Raw genomic sequence first — 19,844 nt, forward strand, 5'->3', positions numbered from 1 at the left:
ACTGCTGGATTTCTTCCTAACTTCAGAATATCTGCCTAAATACGTCATCCTTAAATTTTCAGGGACTACATATTGGTTTCCCCTTAAATTTTTGGCAGTGCGTGTACAGACTCAGACACTTTGAGTGAGATTTTTCCTGTAAAAGGCTTCAGTACTTAATATAGTGAGCTCATAGCTAGGATGTCTAAAGGTCAGTTCCCTGTGCTTTCTCCTGTCAACCTGGTGAACTTGGGCATCCTGAGCCAGTGTAACAACTGCATCATGTACACAGACAACCCTCTCCTCTTACCTCCCAATGCTATGACTTGTGAGAGATGCACATATATAGCCAAATTGGAAGCCAATCACTCTCCCGCCAAGACTGGATTAGCCAGTCAAGAGGAGAAGGATAACACCTGCACCACACTACATTCAACACATAGCCCTCCAGAACATGTACCACCACTACCCTCACATAGTAACACAAATCACACACCTACTTTTGGGGAGGATCTCAATAAAAATCTACCCAAACAACATAGACCTCTGAGGCAGAAACACAAACAGCCACCACAACCCAGCACAAACCATGAGACACATAGTTCACATAAACAGTGTGCCACTCAACCAAAGCCGATAAGGCAAAACAACTTATCCAATGCACTAGTTATAGGTGACTCAATAGTAAGGCACACTGATGTCCCACTCACTAGGGTGAATAAGGAGAAAGTTACCGTCAGCTGCCTGTCTGGTGCCAGGATCTGCCACATAACGCACGCACTTAGGTTACTCCACAACAGGTAAAAATATGACTCTGTCATTGTCCATGTGGGTGTGAATGACCTGAGACGTACCACCCTTGACTACATGAAAAGAGACATAGAGGACCTCTCTGATCTTGTACCCAGGTAGGTATGACCCTAGGACTGAGTAGCATTCTATCATCACCCAGTATGATACCACAGTACAAGCAGAAAATGATTGAATTCAACAACTGTCTAAGTTTCTGGTGTCATTCTAAGGGGATCCAGTATCTGTCTGCCTGGGATGACATGATCAACAGACCTCAATGTTTCACCAGAGATGGCCTGCACCTGTCACCCCAGGGATTCTGGATACTAGCCAGGGCTCTTGCCACCCCTATAGTGCTTTTTTAGGCAATGTCCTAAAGACGAAATTACCACCATAACAGCTACAAGCAAACAAAATCTGAGAGTTATGCTACTCAGTGCTAAAAATCTAAATCTCAAAATGTACTCGCTCAAAGCACTCATTAAAATGGAGAATTTCAACATCTGTGCAGTGACCGAGACCTGGGTCATGGCTCCGGAGACCACCCCAATACTACCAGGCTATAATTCATACCACAACTTTCGGCCCCTAAATCTGGACCATAGCACTAAAGGTGGTAGTGTCTCCATATTCATAAGGAATATGCAGACCTCCCGACTAGTAGCCCAACATAACACATCAGAGATACTTCAGGTACAACTAACACTGGGTAAAACTGCAATCCAGGTTGTAGCCTGCTATACATCCCCCACCATGTCCCAAGACTCCCACTCCACATTCCTAAACACGTTGGAAAATATTAGGGCGCAACCCAATACCCTTATACTGGGAAACTTTAACTACTCCTCCATTAACTGGGAATATTACTCATGTAACAACACACTTGCTCAATGTTTTCTGGAATTCATTAATTCCAATGACCTCGGCCAACTCATTCTTACCCCCACCAGGGGTGGAAACATCCTTGACCTGGTCATTACTAACATGGGTGACCATTACTCTACACCAGTAATCAAATCCTCCCTCGTCAGATCTGACCACAAGTTAATCACTATGGATATCCATATCTCACCCTCACCCCCTCCCCAACGAAAATCACCATAAAAAAACTTCTCCAAAGACAATTTTGGGCTTCTAAAAACAGAGGTGGCTAACTTCATGACACCCATGCAAATGAAAAATAGGTGCATGACTGCTGAATCATATACCAATACACTGTATGAGCACATACATAAGTGCATGGAATGGGCCATACCAAACAGAGCCAAGACGCTTTCCTCCAAAAAAAGGAAGCCAATCTGGTGGTCCCCCACCATAAACAAACTCTATAACAGAAGGAAAAAAACTGTTGCAGAAAAAAGTGAAGTCCCAAGATGGGAAAAACTCCTTTGTTAGCCTCAGCAAAAAACTGAGTTCCATCATCAAATCCTCTAAAGCTAGCTATGAAAACAGAATTGCTGCAAATTCTAAAGGCAACCACAAGTCATTCTATAGTTATGTCAGGAATATACATGGAAATACTCAGATCTGCTCTGAGTTACAGCACAATGGAAATACATATACAGAACCAACTGATATTGCCCACATATTGGCTGACAGGTTCAGTGCGAACTTTACCCCCTTTTCACCCCTAAAGGGCTCATCACATTACCTGTGGAATGCCAAGTCCCTATTATCATGGCTACACAGGTAAAAACCGCACTGTCCAAAGCCAAGAATACAGCTTCCATGGGACCTGATAATATCCCTGGCTGTGTTCTACATGAATTACAAAGTGAATTGGCACTGCACCTGAGTACACTGTTCAGTCACAGCCTCATTCCAGGCTTTGTTCCTACTGAATGGCACACTGCTATGGTCATCCCACTCCACAAAGGGGGAGCAACTACAGACCCTGGGAACTACCGCCCCATTAGCCTAATGAGTATGATATGTAAGGCTATGGAGTGCATTATTATGGACCTTATAAATAAGGACATAGGGAATCTCCAAATTCTGGACCCCATGCAGTATGGGTTTCTGAAAGGTAGATCATGCCTGCTCAACCTGATAGACTTCTTCAAGTCTGTCAGCAGAGCTGCGGATGAGGGCAAGGTAGTTCACACAGCCTACCTAGACCTTGCCAAATCCTTCAACACCATCCCTCACTCAGGATCCAAGATAGACTCACTAAGCTAGGCATAAACCCCTATGTAATAAGATGGGTTGCCAACTGGCTCACTGATAGAACCCACACTGTGAAAGTAGCGGACTCCAAATCTGACTACCGACCAGTTGCAAGTGGTGTCCTTTAGGGATCAGTCCTAGGTCCTCTCCTGTTTTGCATCTATTTCTCTGAAGCTCAAACCAACACAAAGGGACTCTGGCTGACCACGATCACAGATGATTGCAAACTGGGAGCCATTATTGATTTTCCAACTGATGCACACATTCTACAAAAAGGCCTGACTGACACCAATGACTGGTGCCAGGACCATGACCTTAAGCTCAATGTCAAAAAATGCATTGTCATTCCCTTTGGAAAAAATTTGGTGTCCATGAACTACCACATAGTTGGTAGTCCACTAAACACCAAAGGTGTGATAAGAGACCTAGGGACACAGGTTGACAGCAACCTCTCCTTTGATAACCACTTTGCTACTGTAGTCAGAAAGTCCTTCTATGTGGCACATCTCATTACAAAATGATTCTCATCCAGTAAGAAAGAGGTCATAATCCCTCTCTACTCATCCCTCATTAGACCTATTATAGAAGACAATGCACCATTTGGTATGTACCTCACTTGATACCTACAACAAACGGAAAGGCCACATAAATACCTAACTAAGATGATCTTAGGTCTACACATGCCCTATATGGACAGACACAAAGAACTCCTGCTATACTCTGTCTCTTATCACCTACTTAGAGGTGATCTCTGCTTGACCAACAAAGCCATGTCTGACCCAGAACTGCTAGATATGCTACACCTAATGAAATCCCAATCCCTCAGTGCCACACGCTCCAGAGACCTTAACCTCATTACACCAATAAACAGAACATGCTGGAGAGACAGGTTCCTAAGCCAGAGACTTCCCATACTCTGGAACAAATTTCCCATTCACATCAATCAGAGCAGTTCACTGGCCCTCTTTAAGAAAAATCTTGACAAGTGGGTGGGCAATAAGAAGTTCATCCCAGGGATCACTTCAGTGACCTTACTTGACTGGGGCACTGGGAATGAACTTTGTGCGGCACGGTGCCAGGGAATCTTCTTGGGCTAGGCTTATACAGGCTCCAGGGCCATTAGCGTAGTACACATCTATGAACCTATGAATTATATGCCAATGCAAATGTAAGGTTTCATAGTAGAAATTGGAGCATACAGAGTTAACTTGCAAAACTCTAAGAAAGTAAGTTGATAAGTAAAGAGTTTTATGATGTGTTATAAAGTTAGTTTATCTGAGCTAAGAGACAGGATGTCTAGGCTAGGGTTTTTTTTTTCTATTTTCTGGAAACAAAGGTAATTACAAGTTTCCCAGGTAATTGTTTTACAACTTTCAGTTCCAGGCAAGCTTCTAAGAGAATTGTTAGCTTCTGAGACATAAGTATTTTAACACAGACATGTTAAAATTTAAGTTCCTACTAGCCCGGGAAACATATGCAGAGGTGATAAGAATGATGCAATCTGAAATGATTCAGCAGTAATGTGTATTATTAACTTAAGAACTATCTCAGAGAAAAAGAGAGTGCATTTTGTATCTTGTCTTGGATCTGAAAAATTCCACTCACCAGCACTTGCCTTGCTCTGTAAGTAAGTTATTTAGAACATAGTTTCTCTTAGAGATAGATAGGAATATAGCAAGATTAGTTAGATTTTTTCTGTATTTATGTGAGACTGCCCTACAATGTTGTTTTAAAGTATTTCCTGTGATTGTGAACTCTATTGTCACTGTGTTGAATGAGTATTGTCTTGTGGTTTTATTATTTATTAAATATATTTAAACATTTTAATTCTGGCTGGTTTGTGTAGAGATAATTAAGCTCTTACAGTGCTTGCATACATATTTGGTGACACTGTGTAGGCCCCTCCAAAATAGCCTTATCCTTGGACACACTTCCATTTGGATAATAATAACATTACACAGTAAAATTGGTCACCCTTTGCAAGGGCCTTAGAGTAGCTGATAAGAGTGGTCAGTGGCAGTTAGTACTACCTTATAGTCTGGGGAGATGGGGGAATAACTAGTGAACCATTGCCAGCCTTCCCCAGGAATGTCTGTGTGTTTGTATATAAATCAAATCTCAAAGTGTGTATGTGTGTGTCAGCTACTTGGGCAGGAACATAAAGCACTGGTTGATCAGAGAGGGTGCTAGAGGTTTTGGCTTGACCACTCAGCTGAGATCTGAACTCTGTAGCTGTGCCAGTGGGGAGTCTTATTGGAGATCTGGAGAGAAAGGGAAAAACTAGCACCAGACTGACTGTGATCTCTGTGTGCTCTTAAGGGAAATTGTACTTTACTGTGTGCATACTTGTTATCCTCCAAATGTGCATGTCCCTCACTGGTACTAGTGGTGAGGATTGAGGCTCCTAGATTACTGGGCCAGTGCAGCAGCATCACACCATCCAAAACAATTAATATGAACATGCCTTCTGAAAAAGGAAGGAAAGGAAAAAAGAACAAGGAAAAATAAAAAAGAGAAAATGAATAGGGATAAAAGACCAAAATCAGGGGAAATCAATAAATGCTACTGTAATTCTCATAGCAATTTAATAACACACCAGGTTTTGTAGCAACACACATTCTTGATGATAACAATGTCAAACTTTAATGTCTGGCATTACTGACTGATTTTAATCCTAAAATCAAACATCTTATGAGAGACTGGGAAAATATGAGCAAAAATAGAGACATTCTTCAAAACTAGAGCTAGCTGATAGCAACACATATGAATATTGAGATTTTTTTAATTTTTTGATTCCCATCTTTTCTTTGCTTGTTCACATTTTCTATATTCTTAATGTTTCTCCTTCCCTTTTGCTTTCTTTCTATTTCAGCTATGCTCCTAGGGAAACTCCTAGATGTTCGAGGGACTTCTGATCTATTCACTCTTTGTTTCTAAGTCCATTGTTACCTATTGCCTCTCATTTATTTGACCCATGTCTGATTTCATTTTGTCTGTAGTTCTTCCTTCTCCTGATGTACTCAGTACTAGTTTGTCTGGTTCCACTCTCTTTCCATACAGCAAATCTTCAGATGAGCCATGATCATTCTGTTCTCTTTGACCTTCTCTGCAATTGGTACTACTTTGGCTTCTGCTTTCATGCCCTCATTTCTTCATGTTTTCCACAATGTACATCCTACTATCACTCTCAGACATTTCATCTACATTACCTCAAACTTCCTTATCTGCTTTGTCTTCATTGACCAGGTTTCTGTGCCATACAGAAGCACTGCTTGCACATCTGTTTTGTACGCCTTAGTTTTTAGCTTCTTTGCCATTCTTCTGTCACGCATGCCTGATACTTTGAGCCATTTGGTTGCAGCATCTCTAATTCTAGATTTGACATCTTCATTCAGACTTTCTCTCTTCTCAAACAACCCCCACAAATACTTGAAGTTGTTAACCTGTTCCACTATTATCCATTCTGTATCTATTTTTCTCTTCCACTGATTTTCCCCATTTACTGCCATTACATCTGTATTTTCTGTACTCATTTATGTCCCTCATGCACTCAGTGTCATGTTCCAGTCTCCTATTATTTGATGAAGTTACTGCTGAGAATCTGCTTTCACTGCCACATCATCTGGACACAGCAGGTTTGTTGATGTGCCCCCTCCATTGTGCTTGCTATTGTCATCCATCACTAGTATGAACAGCACTGGGCTCAGAGCTGAAGCCTAATGCATGGTCAGTCTCATGCTAGGAACCCCTCTGTGAGTCTAAACACTGCTCATATTTGAAGCACTGGATCTTTGCACACAGTCTGTTTTAATCCCGGCAATGTTTCTAGGACTTGCTTTCTTAGGACCTTTTTATATGCTTTCTCCCAGTCTGGGAACACTTCTTCTCTGTCTCATTGTAAACTTTGGGTCAGATGTGTTGCATCCTGATCCCATCTTACTGGCAACTATTTTGAGTATTTATCAGTCATCCTCTTTAACTATTTCATGCAGTGTGACAAGAGTTTGCTACCTCTACACTGCCACATTTGTGAACATTTACTTTGTTCTTGTACACTGACACTAGAAGTCTTTCTCTCCATACTGCAGTGAATAGTGTCCCCAAGTCACCCACCACCTTAATCATATTTAATGTGATTTCATCTGAGTCTTCTACTTTTCCCATCTTCATTTTCCTTAATACTGTACTTCTTCTAGGATGGGTACTTTATCCTCCTCCACCAAAGGCTGTGCATGGAGCAGTACAACTTCTGTGCAGTTTCCGTCATACTGAAACTGTTGGAAGTGCTAAAGAATCCCATTGTGTAAGCTTTTACAGATCCTCCTCTTTATGGAATCATCTGCCTGCTTCTAGGAGACAGTTATGTTCACTGTATAGACACACACCATTATGCTCATGGCTTTAGCTGTTGTAGCCTGAAGAGTACCTTTTTCCTTTAATTATATTCTGTGTTCAGAAAATGTTCCACTCCCTTAATGAACATAAACTCAAAGGCATGACTTGTAAAGTTTTAGCTTGTCTTGTAAATTCAGTATTTAATTCATAAATGCTCATACAGGTTATAATGTGTCTTACTGAATCTTCAATCTTCTTTTTTCTCCCAACCCTGTACATTTATTCCATCCAGCTGCCACATGGATTATGACTCTTGAGGTCTCTCTTACAGCAGTGATATCACATAGCTTTCAATCTATAATTATACAATATCCTCAGCAATCCCCATGAACCTAAAGTTAGAACTTCTGGACTAGTTCCCTAGGTTATCTAAATTTCTGTTTTTCTACTCAATCAATGTCAAAGGAAAAATATACTTTAAAAATGATCAATACACAGTAGGTTCAGGTTAAAGCACTTTAATCTTGCAGCAAGGGGACAAAAATGTGCTAATACAGAGTTTGTCTGACCAGAATAAGGAAATGCAAGCATTTTTATACATTTTCTAATAAGACATTGCCTACCAAGCTGACGTAGTAAATCACAAGTTTTAACATCATCATTTTGTAGTGCTTGTTTATATGATTTTCTTCTTGTACTATCAATTTTTGTGAGAAACTTCCTAAGAAAAACAACGTGGCCTTGGCTACCACCGGTTAGATATATGCAATGCTACCATTCAAGGTACTATGGCTAATTTGAGCACAAAGCATGTATAGATTGCAGTTCATTTCTCCAACAGTCCATTGTCTATTTTATCTCTTCCTTCTGCAGCTGTGCATGTTCTCATACTTCAAACAGAGCTAATTGTTCAAAATCATTACATTACAGAATATGGCATTGTTCATTCATTGCTTCCTGACCTAGCAGATAATCACCTGCTTCTCAAGTACATTTCCAAAAGACATAAACATGAATATTGCTCTGCTAGCAATTACTAGGTCAGAGGGCATCTTGCACGTTTCAGAAAGCACACTGCAGTTTCAAAAGCATCTTTTAGTCTCATATGAAATTAAGCTGTATATAAAATAGTGCATGTAAAATAGAATAAAAAACGTGTTAACTCATTTAGTTTCTAATTAGCATTAAGCACACACATTAATACATATTTTTCTGACATTTCCCCCCTGTTAATACTTTTTAATTCTATTTTCAAAAGAATAAACAGTTTGCTTCTTCTCCTAACCTCTTCCATTCAGGATTTGCAGTTAAGAGAGTCATTCAGTTTAAACTTATGAAAATGTTTCACTTTTCAACAATTCTTCAATTTCAGTACTTTGATACAAAGTCTCAGAAACTGATATATCTATAAATTCTTTGATTAACTTTTTCATGCAGGGAATACCACAACAAATGCATGCTCCTAATAGGAGCAATCCCATACAAATGGCAATCAGGATGTTCATTAGGATGGAACCCCACCCCCCAAACAGATTCTGGAAAAAGTCCATCAGAGGGTTTGGGCCTGGTTTGGTCATGGTCGACACTTGCTGGATCACCTCAAGATGGTTGTTTATTTCATGGTGGTTGTCAGGAATATTCAAACAGCATTCTTCTTTGATTAAAGCGCACGTACCACCTCTCGTCACTAGGGTGAAGTCGAGAGCCATGCGGTTCTGAAGCACCACAGTTCTCATAGCATTCAGTTAATCAGTCACTAATTCGAGAGCAGAAAAAGTTGCATTGCTCATAACTTCGAGAAGTTTAGACAGTTTTCTCAGCTCCCAAATCGATTTCACTGTGCCATATGCAGGGGCTATGCCTGCCCATGATATAATGGTGTCACTCAAGTCCATGTGTGTCAGTTTATCTTTGTTCTTTATGGAGTTATGGTTTCTCCACCCTGCTTCGATTCATCCTACTGGATTCTCAGGTCTCTTAATTGGACTTCTAGGTTTACTGCTGACCTCTCTGATGTTTCGAATTTTTCCCTGAGGCAAAGCTACAGTGTGTCGTATGGCCGGAACCAGGTAACCCAAAAAACAACTGCCGGACCAATTCTCAGGTAGCCATTTATATGCTTTTTTTCCACAAACAAAATAACAATTCTCTACTTTAGTATTGATATAAGCTTGCCCTGCATGAAACATTTTCTTATCAATAATAGAAAGCTGCTTTAAAAGAACAGGATTATGTTGTATCTCATCAACATTTCTATGGATCTTCACAAAATATGCATCATAGTTTGTATCACAAATGGTTTTAGTCTTACTGGCTTTAATATAACAGTTATAAGAAACAGTCACATTGCAATTGCTCCAACCCACCTGAATAGTGTCATTCTTGTAAAAACATACAATCCCTTTTTGTGTAACAGGTAGGTACAATGCTATTTTGTCTTGTGAATTCACAGGTGTAGTATCAAAAATCAAGTTTTCCCAGGTCTCATTGACCCCTAGGGGAACAGCAGTCATTAATAATCCCCCGTATGCTGTTGGTATAGCTGTGCAAATCCAGCAGTTCGAAACATTGAAAGTCTCAGCATACACATATTTAATTGCTTGGTAAGTATTAAAGTTTGGATGCCAGTCTATGAGTAATGCATCATGTTTGATCAGTTCAACTCTTGTGGCTGGGAAAAGGAAAGGCCACAGCAAAAAGATCAATGTTATCAGTATAGATATCAGAATAATCATGCAAATTTTCTGAGGTTGTTCTGCATCTCTATTTACTCTATACCTGGTCATTTTGTTCTCATTGTACAATAGTAACAAGGTTTTTGTCCAGTTCAAAGTTCTTAACCAGTTTACAATGTGTCAGATGAATCCAGGATGCTCACTCTGTGATCTTGACTGCAGTGGGTGTCGACAGTAGTACCTGGTACTGCCCTTCCCACTTCGGAGAACTCCAGTTCTTTTTCTTCACGACCTTCACCCAGACCCATGTGCCTGGGGCTATTGCTTCCTCCGATGGTCTGGTTTGTTCTTTATCTGAAACAGAATTTAACTGCAAAAGTTTGTTATTCAAAAATCGCCTCATATACTCTGCAAGTGAACTGTCAGCCTCCTGCTCTGCAGGCATGAGAGGTTTCCATTGAGGTGTATAATATGCCCTTCCAAACAGAATTTCAAAAGGAGTTAATCCTTTTACATTTGGAACAGTTCTCATGCTCAACATTGCCAGAGGTAGACAGTGCACCCAGTTCTTTTGTGTCTCATTAATCAATTTCCTAAGTTTGTTTTTCAAAACCCCATTGTGCCTCTCTACTAACCCTGAAGATTGGGGTGGTATGCGCAATGATTTTTCTGATAAATCCCAAAATATCGGCTTAGTTGTTGTATAGTTTGATTTACAAAGTGTGTGCCGTTGTCACTATAAATCTTTTCCGGTATGCCAAATCTAGGAATAATTTCTTTAACAAGGACTTTTGCAACAGTAGCTGCATCTGGATTTTTAGTTTGAAAAGCTTCCACCCATTTGAAAAACATATCTATAATGACAAGGCAGTACTTCTTATTTTTGCAGTTGTTCAGCTCTATAAAATTTATACAAATAGTATGGAACGGATACAGTGGTGTAGGGAAACTCCCTTGCTTAGGTTTCAATGCCCCTTGTGCATGATGCTTGTTACAAACATGGCATGCTGCACAAAATGTTTTGTGTAGTTTGTAAATCCATACGTCGTAAACACTCGATTCACTAACTGTACCTGTTGAGACATGGCACTGCCCATGGCTCAACAAAGCTGCATTTCTAAACAAGTTAGATGTCAAAATTGGTTTCTTCTCTTTGGAGATGTACAGTCCCTTCTCAAGGATTGCTCCTCGTTTTACCACTTTTGTTTTTCTACATTTGTAGTAAGTGTCTGCATTGTTTGTAACATTTCTAAGTCTAAAATCTCAGATGGTTGTAATTCCTCACTCAAAAGAAATACTTCTGAAGCTGAAGCTGCTTGTTTTGCAGCTGTATCAGCCCTTGCATTACCCTTTGAAATTCTATCCTGTTGCTTGGTGTGAGCTACGCATTTGCAAATAGCTACTTTCTGAGTTAACTGAATAGAGTCTAATAAGTCTAAAATAAATTGCGCATGATTAATTGGTTTACCAGTAGATGTTATCATTCCTCTATTTTTCCACTGCTGCGCAAAAACATGTACAGTAGAAAAAGCATACTGACTGTCAGTAAAAATGTTTACTCGTTTACCTTTTGCCAAGGTACATGTCCTTGTCAAAGCAATCAGGTCTGCTGGTTGTGCAGATAAGTTGTGTGGTAAAGACTTTGCTTTTAAAAATTCGGTATCAGAAACTACTGCATACCCCACCAGATCCTGTCCTGTAGGACCCCTCCTGCACAAGCCGTCCACATAGTATGTCACCTTGGCATCATCCAAGGGAACATCTGTAAGATCTTTTCTAGGTAGTGTCTTTTGCTCAATCTCCTGCAGACAGCAGTGTGGTTTGCCATCTGCAGGGGTTGGGAGCAAGGTTGACAGATTCAAAGTTGTGCATCATTCAATTGTCATATGAGGTTGGCTCAACAGTATAGTCATACAGGAAAGATGTCTAGCAGGAGAAAGATATGCTACTTTATCTTGCAGTAAAATAATCGTGAGTGCATGAGGCACTCTCAATGTGAGAGGGTGGAACAATACTACTGAGGCTGAAGCCTGCACTGCCATTGCAGCTGCGACTTCTGCTTGTACACAGTGGGGCAGGGATCTCACCACTGGGTCTAGCTGTGATGAATAATAAGCTATGGGGCGTTGTTTGTCCCCATGTTGTTGTGTCAACACTGATGTTATATAACCTTGCTTACAATCTACAGTTTGGAAAAATTGTTTATGATAGTTTGGTAATCCTAAAACTAATGAAGAAGCTATCAGTTGTTTCAATTTGCAGAAAGCTGATTCTGATTCTGGTGTCCACTGTAATAAATCTTGTGCTGCCATAGGCTTTTTGAATATCAAGTTGGTCAGCGGAGCAGATTCCAAAGCATAGTTTGGAATCCAACTCCGACAAAAGTTAGTAGTACCCAGGAAGAACATCATTTCCTTCTTGGTAGTTGGTTTAGGTGCTTGTAATATTGCTGTTTTTCTGTCTTCTTCTAATATTCTGCCTTCTTTGGATATTACATATCCCCGGTATTTGACCTGTTTTTTCCAAAGTTGCAGTTTGTTTTTGTTTACCTTGTGTCCTTGAGTGGCTAAAAATTGTAGTAATGCTAGGGTATCCTCTCTGCATTCTTGCTGGGTGGGGGCTGCCAGCAGAATGTCATCTACATAATGTAAAACCTGACTGCCTTTCGGTGGGATAAATCCCACCAGGTTACTTGCCATTTCCTGTGCGAATATTGTTGGACTTTCACAATATCCCTGTGGTAGTCACGTATATGTATACCTTTTCCCCTGAAATGTAAATGCAAACCAATGTTGGCTGTCAGAGTGTATCCGTATTGAGAAAAATGCATTGCTAATATCTACCACAGAAAAATACTTTTATTAAAAACAACAAAAATAGAGCTTAAGGAAGCACTCAACCAAGGTAACCATAAAATCTATGTTTAATAATGTAACCACACGCTTTCGGAGGGCACAATGTCTCTCCTTCTTCAGACAACAAGTAAATGAATTAATTAAAATCAACCAAGATTAAATACACTCCACAACCAATTAATTATGCTAAATAGGCAATATTAAAAGCATAAACACGAGTAATTTCATTCCACCAACATCAGCATTAAAACAAAATACCTACTAAATATAAATATATGTAACATAATAATTAAAGTACAAATCTTACTCAAACCTACTTACATATACTAACATTTAATTAAATAAAATAGAATAAAAATAAAAAATAATAAAATATACTCAAGTATATATAAATGAATAAATTAAATGAATTTAAACATAAACCTCAAGTGTGTATATACAATAATTTAACCCATTATCTTTCCAAAGAAAGTTTTCTAAGGACACAACTTATAGAAGCATGGTCGTTAAGACCAGGATGCATGTAAGCAGCTGTACGGATCTGCCAAAAAAGTTCACAAATTTCCAATTGATTCTGCCATGGGCCATCTCTAATGTCAAAATCAATTTTCTTCAGAACAGTGAACTTAAAGAGATGTCCAGGGAAATCATTAATGTGCTTTGCAAGAGCGTTGTTAAGGTCACGTTTATTTATGGCATAAACATGTTCATAAATACGCTGCTTGAGCTTCCTTTCGGTCTTACCAATATAAAATGCTGGACAGCTCTGACATATAGCAGCATAAACAACACTCCTGGTCTCACAATTAAATTTCCCCATCACATTAAATATCTGATCCCTGAGCTTCACTCTCAAATCAGTACACACATATCTACACTGCCTACATGCCCCACACTTGGACATGCCGACATTGCGGAAACCTGTGGCCTTAGGCTTAGCCTCCAACAATGATTTCAGATTTTGACCTCTCCTAAAAATAATTTTTGGACTATCACCAGACTTATTAAGAAAATGGGGGTCCTCAATAATAAGCGGCCAGTTTCTTTTAAGCACCATCCTGATGTCTAAATGGTCCAAACTAAACGTACACAAAGGGGAGGGATTTCATCTAATCAAGTGTTTAAGAACAACAACAACACCGGTGAACCCTTTGCCACCAGATTTTTGTGTACGTTTAGTTTGGACCATTTAGACATCAGGATGATGACAATCTACATGATGTGGAAATTGTAGGGCACTACAGGGTGGATAGAGACACACTACAGGAACTCTGCATCCTCTATTGTCCTCAACTCAGAGCCAGGGCAAACCAAGGGGAGTCCATCACAGTGGAGACAAAGCTATGTATAGCACTTATAATTTTAGCTGTAGGTATCTGTCAGAGACCAACAGAAGACAAGCTGGTGGTGTCACAGGCATCATCATCCAGGATCCTGCATCATTTCTTGAATGTTATGCTCCAACATGATAGTGACCACATATATTTTACCCATATTCCTCAGAAAAGGACCAGAAATATGCAGTTCTACTCTGTAGCACACTACTTTGAAGTACTGGGTGCTATAGATTGCACACATATAGAAATTAAGGCATCATCTGGGGAACAGGGTAGGTGCTACATTAACAGAAAGGGTTTATTAGTTGCCAAGTCATGTGTAATGCCAAGGGAATCATCTTGAACATGTGTACTGGCAACCCTGGCAGTTACCATGACTCACATATCTGGCACACCTCCAAATTGTATCACATGTTTACTAGGGGGATATCCCACAAGGTCATTTGCTGGGGGATGCAGGTTATGCACTGGAAGCATGGCTGATGACACCCATCAGAAATGCACACACACACCTGCTGAAAAATTCCATAATGAGGCACATGCTGAAACCACAAATATCATAGACCATGTATTTGGACTGCAGAAGTCATAGCTCTGTTGCCTAGATAGATATGGAGGAGCTCTGCAGTACAATCCATGTATGGGTACTGAAATAGCCACAGTATGTGCCGTACTACACAACATCATCCTGGGAAAACAACATCCGCAGGATCAACAAGGGGAAGAGGTACATATCCCACCATCAATGGTAAGGTCACCACAGCCACAAGCAGGTGAGGAGTCACAAGAAAAGCAGCAGCTGCTGTGGCTGTAGGCAGATGTAGGCATGCTTAGTATGCCCTTGCATTGGCTAAGAGACAATACATATCACACTCACTCACCACCTAAAACCTACACACATACATATAGTAACATTGATGCCAGGCAATGCTCACAACCTTTACCTACCCATGTGATAGCTGTGTACTGCTTGCATCAAATAGAGTCAGCCCTGAAGTATAACTTCTGCAAATGTTGGATTTACAAGATAAGTGTTGAACCTGGAGTGTACTGTGTAATAATATGAATGACTGGCATACCCTTGCCTGTTGTTACTTGGTAATATAAGCTAATAAAAGGTGGGAGATTTGCACAGAAATTATCTTAACATGTGACAGCGGAGACTTATTTGACTTATATGTGCCATTATTAAGTAGAAGGCCTCACCCATAAAAGATTCACAGTCACTCACTACATGTCCTTAGTAGAGCACCATATGTTTATACTAGAAAATCATTGAAAAGAGAACTTAGAAAGTAATGATACACATTTCAGTTTCAGACTTTACAACCTCAGAAGATCATTGACAATAAATAATAAAAATGTTGATGCTATCAACTGTCTATCTTTCTAAGGCCAATATATGTCATACATATAATTACCAGTTCAACACCACAAATGCAGGTATACTAAGCACTAAGTCAGTTATGCAGCTTGAGCATCAGACACAAAGCTTATGTATCCCTGAATCTAAAAGATGTAAAACAAGGATATGGCACAGTTATCATCACTTGCACAGGGTGTTGTGTGCATGTGTGTGTGGGGGGGTGGGGTCTTGGCTGACACAAAAGGTTGGTGTGCGTGTGAGTGAGAAAGAGAAGCAGTCAGACATTTGGATAAAGTAACAAATGGTCAGTGAGACAAAATGAGATTTAAGCTTCATGACTTAATGATGTAACTGTTGTGTGTGTTTCTATACTGGTCCTCTGGGCGAAAATGGTGTGCGAGTGTCAGCATGAACACAACCAAGCTCTGTGCTAGCTCCACATCTTGGTATGTCAGACAGGTGTTAGCCATGCATGGTAGAGGTGGCAGTTCATAGTTGAAAAATGAAAAAAATAATGGTTAGACCGTTGGCAGTTTATAGTTGTATCAGACCATGAGATCTGCCTCTGCCAGGAGTTGCATTGGCACGTTCATGCCCATGGTCAGATGCACTGCTGCTACCTGAATATGAATGATGTCTGCTGGCCAAGATCCCTTACAAGGATGACAAGGACTAAGACCCCCCCCCTCCCCAATATTAGGCAGATTTTTTTCTGAATGCCATTTCAGCATATGCAGTATATAGATGAAAAATGCAAGCATATCTTGTCAAGTTCACTAATCTTCTGTGTAGATATATACCAGAGTAATAGTCTCTTTTCTGTGTTCTCCACATAAACAGGTCTCCTCACCTTCAGGTTCCCTAACTACATGGTTGCTTTTTTATGGTATAGATTCAGGGATGTCAGCATGGTGAATATGCAAATAAGGTGCAAACGCATTAGAATTTCTGAATCCCAAATACTGTAGGAGATGTAAACATAGTGCATGCACTCCTTCAGTGTTTTTTGCTAATGGATTGCAACTGTGAATGATTCCTGGTAGGGAGAATGAAAACACAAGAGCAATGCAGAGTGTCCTACCTCTAGTGGGTGTGTCAGGTTAGACTTACAAAGTGTACAGAAATCATGTTATCAAAGTTGCAAATGTAAGTAAGTAGCACACAATTCACAGGTTATGTTCATTATTATTATTATTATTATTGCCATGTACTATTCTTACACATTTTAAGAACAAGGATATAGAATGCCTTACACAAGGGAAATGGAGAACAATTAATGTCAGGTTTGGCTGTACATATCTCAGTTGCATGAAGAGTTAGCAGTGAGCAAACTGGAGTAGTGGGCCACCCAGGAAGCAGATAGAGCACCTGCAGAACACCTGCAGACAGGGTATCTGTAAAAGGGCAAAGGTGAAAAACAATACATTGTTGCAATTTTTGTTTTCCATCACTCAACTGTTTATAAGGGCATTGAGTGGTGCTGTGTGGTGGTTGGCAAGGTTCTCGAACATCTGCAGACAGCCAATAATTGAAAAAGGAAACATTCAATTAATTCTATTGGGCACTGTGCAAACATGCTAAGTAGCGTTGCACAGCAATTAGCGCAGAGAACTTAAGAACGAGTAAGAAATTATGGAAATATCATGTAACTAGTCCTGTGGTAGTAGGTGGAAGTGTATGGCTGGAGTACAGATGGCCCTGGGTTCTATTACAGGACATGTAAGTTATTTTTACTGTTGTGACAGTGCAGTTTATTGCACTGAACTGAAAACTAGACAATTGTTATTTCAACATTTGTGTGGCAACAGGTGTAAGTGTAGGACTGCCATACACATGGTCTTGGATTCAAATACAGGATATTTAACACCGTTTTGCTGTTTTTTGACTTTCCATTATATTCTCTCTCATGTATAGCACTTTAGGTAGTGGAACTGGTATGAATTATATGTATGAGGTATAAGACACCCTTATTGTGTTTTCAGATGTATGATTGAGGGTATACTGTCTGCTATATTTCTGTAAGTAAATTTCTGCTATTTTACCTGCATGACCTACACAATTAATAACACACATACACAAATGGGTTTATATACAAGAACCTTGTCAGGACACACACATACATGTGTAACACCTCAAGCTCTCACTTGTATTTATGAATGATTTCTGACTATGTCTGAGCAGCACTTATTCTGTGCCAAAGATGGAAAATCAATGTTGTGGAAGAATATGTTTTGTCCCTTAAGCCTAGGTTTGAATCCCACAGTCTAAAAATCAATTTTATCAGTGTATAAAGGCAAAAACAAATGTGTCAGGTCATGACATTTATGACCCCAGTGCATGTCTGCAAACTTAACTCACCTGATAGTTACCTCCCAATTTCCAATATGTATTTCCAAGCTACAGCACCAGACACTCCTCAAACTAAGGCCAAGTATAAGCTTAATCTTCTAGTATCAAGTATTTATGTCCTTCCTGTTTGGCGCTGCTGCACTCTGCTTAACATCTCAGTCAACGCGAGTGACATTGTTGCTTGGTGTTGCACACTACCAGTAAATGTGATAACTGGAACTGGCGGGAAAGCATCATATACCATTGCTCTAGGCTGTGTAATTAGACATGGCTGGAGTTAGTGGGAAAGCTACCAAGTTCATGGCACAGCAGTGGGGTGTCCAGGAGTCCAAGATATCTATTGGACTCCTGGTAAATTGCCACAGCCAAAGGCTTCTGCAGGGGGACTATTCTGCCTCCGAGTACAAGTCTGAGGCATAGAGTAGTTTAACTCAGGCTTTAACCAGTGCCACTGGTATCCCACTCACTGGATAACAGCATTGGCATCATTTTAATGATCTACATAGGTTATAAACAAATACCATCAACCATTGGTTGAATGAATATGACACTGCAGACATCCCACAACTGTGTAAGTATTATAAGAGAGAATTTGTAATACTTAGAAACCTAAATGTAGGCAAGACTGGTATGTATAATGCTCTTCTGTTCTTTTTTTTTCTTTCCCAAGCTAATGCTGACATAGAGTTCAACAATTTGGCTGATGTTGCTCGGTTGGAGAGACTGAGGAAAGCAAGTGGTGTGTATGCAGTACAAGAGAAGTATTATTGTAGCTTTAAAAGTTAATGATAGAGTTTTGTTTTTTTTATACAGCTGTAGCAAATTGAGCATGCATATCCTAACTCTAACAGCAAATATGCATGCATTAGTCTGTACCACAAACCAACTTTAGGTGTCAAACATAAGACTGTAGTCACGGGCTCTGTGTTCATATACCACAAGTAACAAGCATAGTACTGGATTTCTTTAATAAATACTTACATTAAATTAAACTCTATACAAGTGGCATAAATGCCTTGCTGTTAACTATAATATGTATAATTGGAACATGCGTATGTGCAATATATGCACATTTCAAAGAATACTTTCAGCAATCTCTAGATATAGTGTGCATTTGTTAGGACATATACTTAAATGTAATACTTCAGATAAAATGGCTGTGTACTACTGTTAATGCATTGTAAGTCACATATGATGGTACATATTTTATCTATTTTTGTCTCTCTCCCCCAACCCTTATCTCCCTTTTATATTTTATATTATGTGTCATCAGAATGTCTCCATGTCATCCATCTGTACAAGATCACTAAATAATACACAGCACAGCAAGGTAGGCCAGCTCCCATAAACCAGCCTGCTCCCCTTCTACCAGCTGCAGCACCAATGCCAGCACATATGGGAACCAACCTGACAGCACTGGCTCTGCTTCCCCTGCACTACCTGCACCCTCAGATTGTACTGTCCCAGCAGCTGATGCAGTGATACCGTCTGAGAGCAGTGGCAGAGGTGGTGATTTCATCACCCACTGGCAGATGCCAGGGTTGGTGCATAGGGTCATGCACCACAACATTGGATTACACCTATGCCAGCTGGAGAGGTTGCTGTCCCTCATGGTCCATTGGAGGAGAAGACGTCAAACACTCCAGCCACCAACAGAGGAAGGGGAATGTGATGGCAGTCCAAGGGTCTATAACACATTGTCAAACTCTCTACATGTTGAACACCTCTTCATTGAACCCTATTTCTTGAAGTCTTCATCCATCAATCAATTATTTCAGTGAACCTTTTCCCATGGAAAGTAACCAGTGAGTCATTATCAAGAGTTTGCCCTTTTCCCCACTGTGGTGTGATCTCAAAGTTGGAATATTTTGTTGGAGGGGATGTGGGGCTCACAGCCCCCCTCTGGGGTGGGTTTTAAAAATGCTGTTTTTGTTGCAGTCAGTAGGTTGGACAGCTATTTGCTTACCATGAGAAAGAGTTTCTCTGAAAC

This window comes from Protopterus annectens, chromosome 1.part2, assembly GCF_019279795.1.
Source record: "Protopterus annectens isolate FY-2018-M chromosome 1.part2, PAN1.0, whole genome shotgun sequence".
Taxonomy (NCBI): domain Eukaryota; kingdom Metazoa; phylum Chordata; order Ceratodontiformes; family Protopteridae; genus Protopterus; species Protopterus annectens.